The 6,882-nt window shown below is 40.6% G+C and overlaps 1 pseudogene; it reads left to right on the top strand.

The window, feature by feature from the left end:
- LOC118576273 overlaps nucleotides 1–5,797 on the top strand; it is a 77,897-nt pseudogene extending 72,100 nt beyond the window's left edge.
- The last annotated feature ends 1,085 nt before the right edge of the window (nucleotides 5,798–6,882 follow it).

Consider the following 6,882-nt stretch of genomic DNA (forward strand, 5'->3'; position numbering starts at 1 on the left):
AGGTCATCTTCAAACACTTCAGTGATCTACAGAATATGGCATTTAAGTTGCTTTAATAATATTTTCTTTTCTGTTTTTATGACTATGAGACATGTCTGCTCCTGGCAGAACCAATCTACTTCAGAGAATATTATGGACACTGAAGAAATTCCATATGGAATTCACTTTCTTCATGGCAAAAGTTAGCCACTGGGCAAGAAATTGCCCTTGCCTCAACTGCTGACAGTATCCTTTCCAAAATTGACAAGCAGGACCCAAAAGAAAGGACTGCCAAACCTTGCCAAGACAAAGTAGGAAGACCCTTCAGAAAATCCTGCTTCACAGATGAGTCTGTCAGATATGCTAGGTCTGTAAGCCGAAGATGGATGTCCTAACTTTGCAGAGGAACCTTGGGTGACTGTCCAGGCAACTAACTGTTTCTATCATTTTTTGGAAGTTGTTATTTCTCACATTTTTTGGAAGTTGCTTATTTGCACATCCTGCTTACTTAGGTAATATTATTTCCCTCTTGAGTCTCTGAGGGAGTTGAAGATTAGATAGTTATAGTTTTCCATGTTAACAAGTTCAGAAAAGAAACTCACTAAAGAGGTGTAAAGTGTATAAGTTTGGAAGAAATTAAAAGACAGTTTTGTGTTGGTAATACAAGTTAAGATAGAAAGTGAATTAGGTACATTTTGGACTCACCAAAATAGGAAAAATAATGGAGCATTTTCTCTGAATTTGTCAAGTGTTTATGGACTGGATATTGTTAATGTAATTCTTGACAGTATATATTGTATATACTTATTATATTTATTATACACAGTTTTTCTTATATTAGTTATAATCTTTTATTATTTTAGACAAAAAAGGGAAATGTGGTGATATATTGTTTAACCTAATAAGCTTATCTGAAGATTGGAGGACAGAACTAGCTGTTAAATTAGACATATAGGTCAGGCAGTGGTGGCACACATCCTTAATTCTATCACCCAGGAAGCAGAGATCTGTCTGGATCTCTGTGAGTTCAAGGCCACAATGGAAACAGAGCCAGGCAATGCTGGCACACACCTTTAATCCCAGAACTTGGAAGCACATATGCCTTTAATCCCAGGAAGTGATGTCTGGGCATAGAAAGGTATACAAGGCATGAACAACAGGAACTCACTCTCTTTAGGCTGAGGATTTCATAGAGGTAAGAACTAGTGGCTGGCTGGCTGCTTCTCTGATCTTTCAGCTTTCATCTTGATATCTGGATCTGGATTTTTTATTAAAAGACAATCTAAGATTGGAACAACTAAACTGCTCTGCCTTAAACTATATTTTTTCCAGAGAAGAGAGGGATGATGGATAAACAAGGAAGAGGTGTTGGTTATTGTGGCCTTCCTGGCAAAGTGCTTGTAGTACAGTAGGTAGAGAGCTTTGGCTCAGTCTGGAGCTCAATAGGTAGAATGCTTGTAGCTCAGTGCCTGTGGCTCAGTAAGTGGAGTGCTTGTAGTTGAGTTATTAAAATGATTGTAGCTCAGTGTCTTAAAGGGTTCCTGTTCCAGCTGAGAAAAAACACACACCAACAAATAATCACAATTCAAACTAGACTACAACTGATGTAATAAATACACAAAAGTGCAGAAACAATTCTATCAGTGGCATGCTTCAGAGTGTAGGTGTCCTGCCCTCCCCTCCTCCCCCCTTCCTCTCATTTTCCTGTATCTACCCTCTCACCACTGCCTTTCTGACCTGAGACAGGGCCTTCTTCTGACTTCCATCCTATGAATGGTGTGTGTGTGTGTGTGTGTGTGTGTGTGTGTGTGTGTGTGTGTGTGTGTTTTCTTTGGTCTTTTGTACACAGCAACCACGAACAACCAAGAACCTGAATGAATCTCCAGATCTGTCCTGGCTCTCAACCTCTGCTTCAACTTCACAGTGTGTGTTGCTGTGTCCCCTGCTCTGACTGCTAAGGTCAAATCCAGCATCTTAGGACAAATATATCTGGAGCAAGGCTGTTGTGGATTCCTGGGATGGATTCAGCAAAAGTCTAGTGCAGGAATAAGGGTGGAATGTATGCAACCTGGAGAGGATTCTGCCAGCTGGATCTCCATGGGCCTGGTCGCCCTGCCCTTGTCTGGAAACATCTCTTCTACTTTACAATAAGGAGGCTGTGCCCCAGAGAGACATGTGGTAAGTCTGAGTCTCCATTCTCTCTTCCAGGAAGATACTTTGTTCCTGTGCCTTGTTTCTTGAATTTCATTGTGTTTGACTGGCTAGGCTGGAGCTGTTTGCATGTGGGTAAGTAGAGGATGGGCTACAGGCTCTGTGAGATCAAAAAGGTCCAAGGGAGACCAAGAGGGACCCCCAAGAATATATACAGGTGTGGCTGGGAGTGCAGCTCTGTGGTAGAGGGAATGCCTTCAATGTGTGTCTCCTGGGTTCTGCCTGTAGCACTGTAGAAAGGAAAAAAAATACAATGCTAAGGCAACCATTGTAGTTGGAGAGCTTCTCTCCAGGTACCACCAAGCCCTGTTAGACCAACAACCCACTTGTAAAATAAACACATAGACATTTATGTTATTTAAACTGCTTGGCCATTATAATGCTCAGGCCTACCATTGTCTAGCTCTTACTCTTATATTTAGCCCATTTCTATTTATCTATACTTTGCCATGTGGCTCATGGCTTACCAGTACCTTACATCTTTCTTGTCATGGTGGCGGCTTGCCATGTCTCTCTCTCTCTCTGCCTTCCACTTCCCAGAATTCTCTTCTCTGCTTGTCCCACCTATACTTCCTGCCTGGCTACTGACTAATCAGCATTTTATTTATACAGCACTTCCCCTTTTCTTGTTAAAAATGGAAGGTTAACTTTTACATAGTAAAATTACAGATAACAAAACAATTATCAAGCATGAATTATAGTTACAATATTAAAGAAGATATCCTATCTATCTTATATTTGTGAGTTTAAGGTTTTATATCTAACTTATGTTTTATCATAACTGAGAAAATTATAACTATCTAGTCTTCAACCACATCAAAGACCTCAGAAGGATATAATATTACCTGAGAACAAGGAGAGGGATGCAAGCAACTTTCGGGAGTCTCGTAGGGTAGACAGAGACAGCTGGCAGCCTGGAGAGTCACCTAATGTTCCTTTGTAAAGTTGGGGCCTTTGTCTTCAGCCCACAGGGCTAGAGTCTCTTGGTCAATTTTCTCAGTGTCCTGTAGAATGTCTGGCAGTTTCCTCTGCGAAGCACGAACCTGAAGGACCATTTTGTCAAGCAAAGTTAAGTGGTCACCTTTCTATGGGTCCTGCATGTCCAGTCGATCAAGCAGTCCAGGCACGAACAGTTTCTTGCCCAAATGGCTATTTTTGCCAAGGTGAAGATAAGATATGAAGTGTCTTCAATGCCCATCCTCCTCTCTGAAGTAAATTGGTGTTGCCAGGAGCAGACATGTCTCACTGTCCAGAAAGTCTAAATTTTAAAAACGTTTTAAATGCCAAATTCTGTAGGTCTTTGAAGTATTTGAAGATTACCTATCTATCTGAAATATGTCTATGTATATCTAGAAGACTTAACTAACATGGCTACGAGTATGATTATCATACATGACTAATTATTAATCTATTTTAATTATCCATTATAATTTAAAATGAGCTTTACAAACATAATACCTTAAACATGAGTAGAAACAGCATGTAGAAATGGCTACTGTTTCTATTAGTTTGTTCCGAATTCAAGTGAAAATTTGACTGTTAACAAATTTCCCATTTATAGGTGCACAAAAGGGATTGTATGGGATTCTTAATCTTCTTAACGCTTTCCTTCTGGATCTTTACAAGGTATATCAGCAGGTGTTGAGCTTCTGAGGCACCTAGCTAACCTCATGACATACCATTCAGAAAGTAAAACTTTCCATTTGGTTGAACAACCTTCCTTTGTTTTGTTTTGTTTTGTTTTGTTTTTCTGTTCTTGATTTTCCTTTCACTGTAGCTTCAAGGTCCTTTCAATAAGTGGCAGTTCTCATCTCCTGGGAGCTGAAAGCTGTTTTAACTGTGCCTCTGAATAGGGACTTAATTGAAAGAGGTGAAATCTTGGATTTTAAAGTATGCAGCCTTCGTGGTCCCTGGTCATACACTATCTTTTCATTCTTAGATGCCAGACAGAAACTGCTGAGATCCTGACCCCATAATCAGTATAAGATATGCAAACAAGGACATTTTCCTCAGGAGTTGATCTCCAATGCTTCAGATGTGAGAATTCTGTTGTATTCTTAAAACTTTATAGAAGTGGGTTGGGGATTTAGCTCAGTGGTAGAGCGCTTGCCTAGAAAGCCAAGGCCCTGGGTTCGATCCTCAGCTCCAAAAAAAAAAAAAAAAAGAAGTGGGAGAAGTGACATGTAGTGTAATGTATACTGGGAGTGATTGAGCGATATAATGCAGCAGTTGATCCCAAAAATGTGTCACAAATTTGAAAGGGACTGGACAAATGGAATAATGTGACTCTGTATATGTACTTATAGGTCTTGGACAAAGTTCACTAGGATAGCCTGAAAGGCCCTTCTAAGTTAGATGACAGTAAAGAGCTAAAAATTGACATCACCTCCAACCCTAAGAAGAGCAGGCTGGCCTTGCTGGACAGGCATTGGCATGACCAAGGCTGACTTCGTAAATAAATTGGAGATTATTGCTAAGTCTAGCACAAAAACTTTCATGGAGGCTATCCAAGTGTGTGTCCTTTCATATACACCATTCTCAATTCATTACTGCTTTTGGCTGGATAATTTTTTAAAACTTGTTTGACTGGTGTATGTGGTGGATTTTTAGAGTTAGTACATGTGAAGGTGAGAGGACAGCTTTGACCGCTAAGTTCTGGGGACTGAATTCTCGATTGTTAAACTTGCTCAGCGAGCACTTTTATGTTTCCAGAACCATCTTACTTTCTCTCTCAACTTTTAAAATTGTTTGCCAACTGTTGCATGCCTCTCCATGATTGGACAGTTTGCTGTTAGATTCTATTCTAGCCCTCTGGTGGGAGAGAAAGTGGTTATAATCACAAAGCAAAATGATGCAGTATGCCTGAGTGTCTGCTTCTGGTGGATCCTGTAAAGTCTGTGCAGACTGCAGTGAGTTGACTAAGTACATTGTAGTGATTGACAGATTCTCAGGAGGAATCTTGCGCTTGTATTTTAAAGTGTTCTGTCACTGTCAGCTATATAATTGTGGTCTTAACTCTATGTCTTCATATCTTATTCTGAGTCATCTCTTTATAGGTGAGCCCTTTGGCCAGGGTACCAAAGTAATCCTTCACCTCAAAAAGACCAGACATACTACTTAGAGGAGAGGAGGGTCAAGAAAGTGATGAGGAAACACTAAGAGTTCACTGACTAACCTATCACCTTCTATGTGAGTATGGGCTTGGCAGTCTTTGAGAAGGCTGTTGTGTTGGCTCCTGGCTTCTGCTTTGTTGATGCTGAGTTCTCCACAACTCATTAATACATTTGATGATTTAGTTGGAGAAGGAAGGAGAGAGGGAGATCAGTGAAGATGATGCAGAGAACAGAAAGATAAGAAAGAGGAGGAACATAAGGATAGTGATAAGAATGAAGATGTGGAAACAGATGAGCATGATGGTGGCAAAGATAACAAAAAGAAAACCAAGAAGGTCAAGGAGAAATACATCAAACAGGAAGAGATAAATAAGACTAAGACCATTTGGACAAGAAACTTTGCTGGCATTGCTCAATAGGAATATGGTAAATTCTTTAACAGTCTCACAAAGTATAGACAAGACCACGTGGTAGTTAAGGTACATGTTGCATAAGCAGGAGAGGTGTGTTGAATGTGCTGGAGTTGGTAGGGAACAATTTCCTAACTGGTTGATAGCTGAGAACTGAAAGCCATGAGACCAAGTGACTTCACAAACTAGGATCTACTCAGAGAAGTCTGTGCCTGGCAGTGATTTCACTTTCTCCTTCTGGTGGGAATCAGGGTGGTGGCCCTCACAGCCAGGGTTATGACTGGGGGGACATCTTGCTGCTTGCTTTCTAGGTTGACTTGGTATTAGGGCTGTCTTCTCTGTAGTTGCCCATAGTTTCTCTTCTGTCACTAGATCTTCAGGAGTGTGGAATTGATCCAATGTCAGATGTTTGATATGGGACATGAAGCAATCCTGTCCTGAAATATATTCCTGGGTTTTGTTTCTCTGATGAAGATCACTCAGAATACATCACACATTGCTCTTCTTTCCTTGGCAAGCTCCCTTTGACCTTTATAAAAACAACATCAAACTATGTGTCTGTACTGTGCTCTTAATGGACAGCTGTGATGAGCTAATACCTGAGTGCCTCAGTAAGTGTTTCCTGGGCCTAATTTATGGAGAACAAGCAAATTCTCACTTAAAAGATCTTCAGCATACATCTGAGTCTGTTTTAAATCCAGATAACAAGTCCTTGCCTCCTCAGACCTTCCCTTGTCTGTGTTGTTTAAATCTGGGAACCAGACCAGAGCTGATCCAACTGTAGCTTGCATTTTCTGCTCTGGTTGATGGTAGACTTCATCTATGGCCTGGTTGAGTTATGTGACATACTGCTGAACATCTTCCCAGAAATTCTCCACCCAAGCAAGATCCTGTAAGTCATCAACAAAGATGTGAAGAAGAGCCTTCAGCTCTTCTGAAGAGTTGGTAGAAGACAAAGAGAAGTAAAAGAAATTCTATGAAGTGATCCCTAAGAATGTAAAGGTAAGATGGGCAGGTGCTTTTTCCTATGACCACTCTGTGTTTAGGGTGTTGTTTTCCAATCAGAATTGGACTTATTCTTTCCCTGCCCTTAATGCTTGAAATTGCTGTTTCCCCGAACAGCATGCTCCTATGTTCCCTCTACCACCTATCCAAGCAGCAGCCAGCAA

This window comes from Onychomys torridus, unplaced genomic scaffold, assembly GCF_903995425.1.
Source record: "Onychomys torridus unplaced genomic scaffold, mOncTor1.1, whole genome shotgun sequence".
Lineage (NCBI taxonomy): Eukaryota > Metazoa > Chordata > Mammalia > Rodentia > Cricetidae > Onychomys > Onychomys torridus.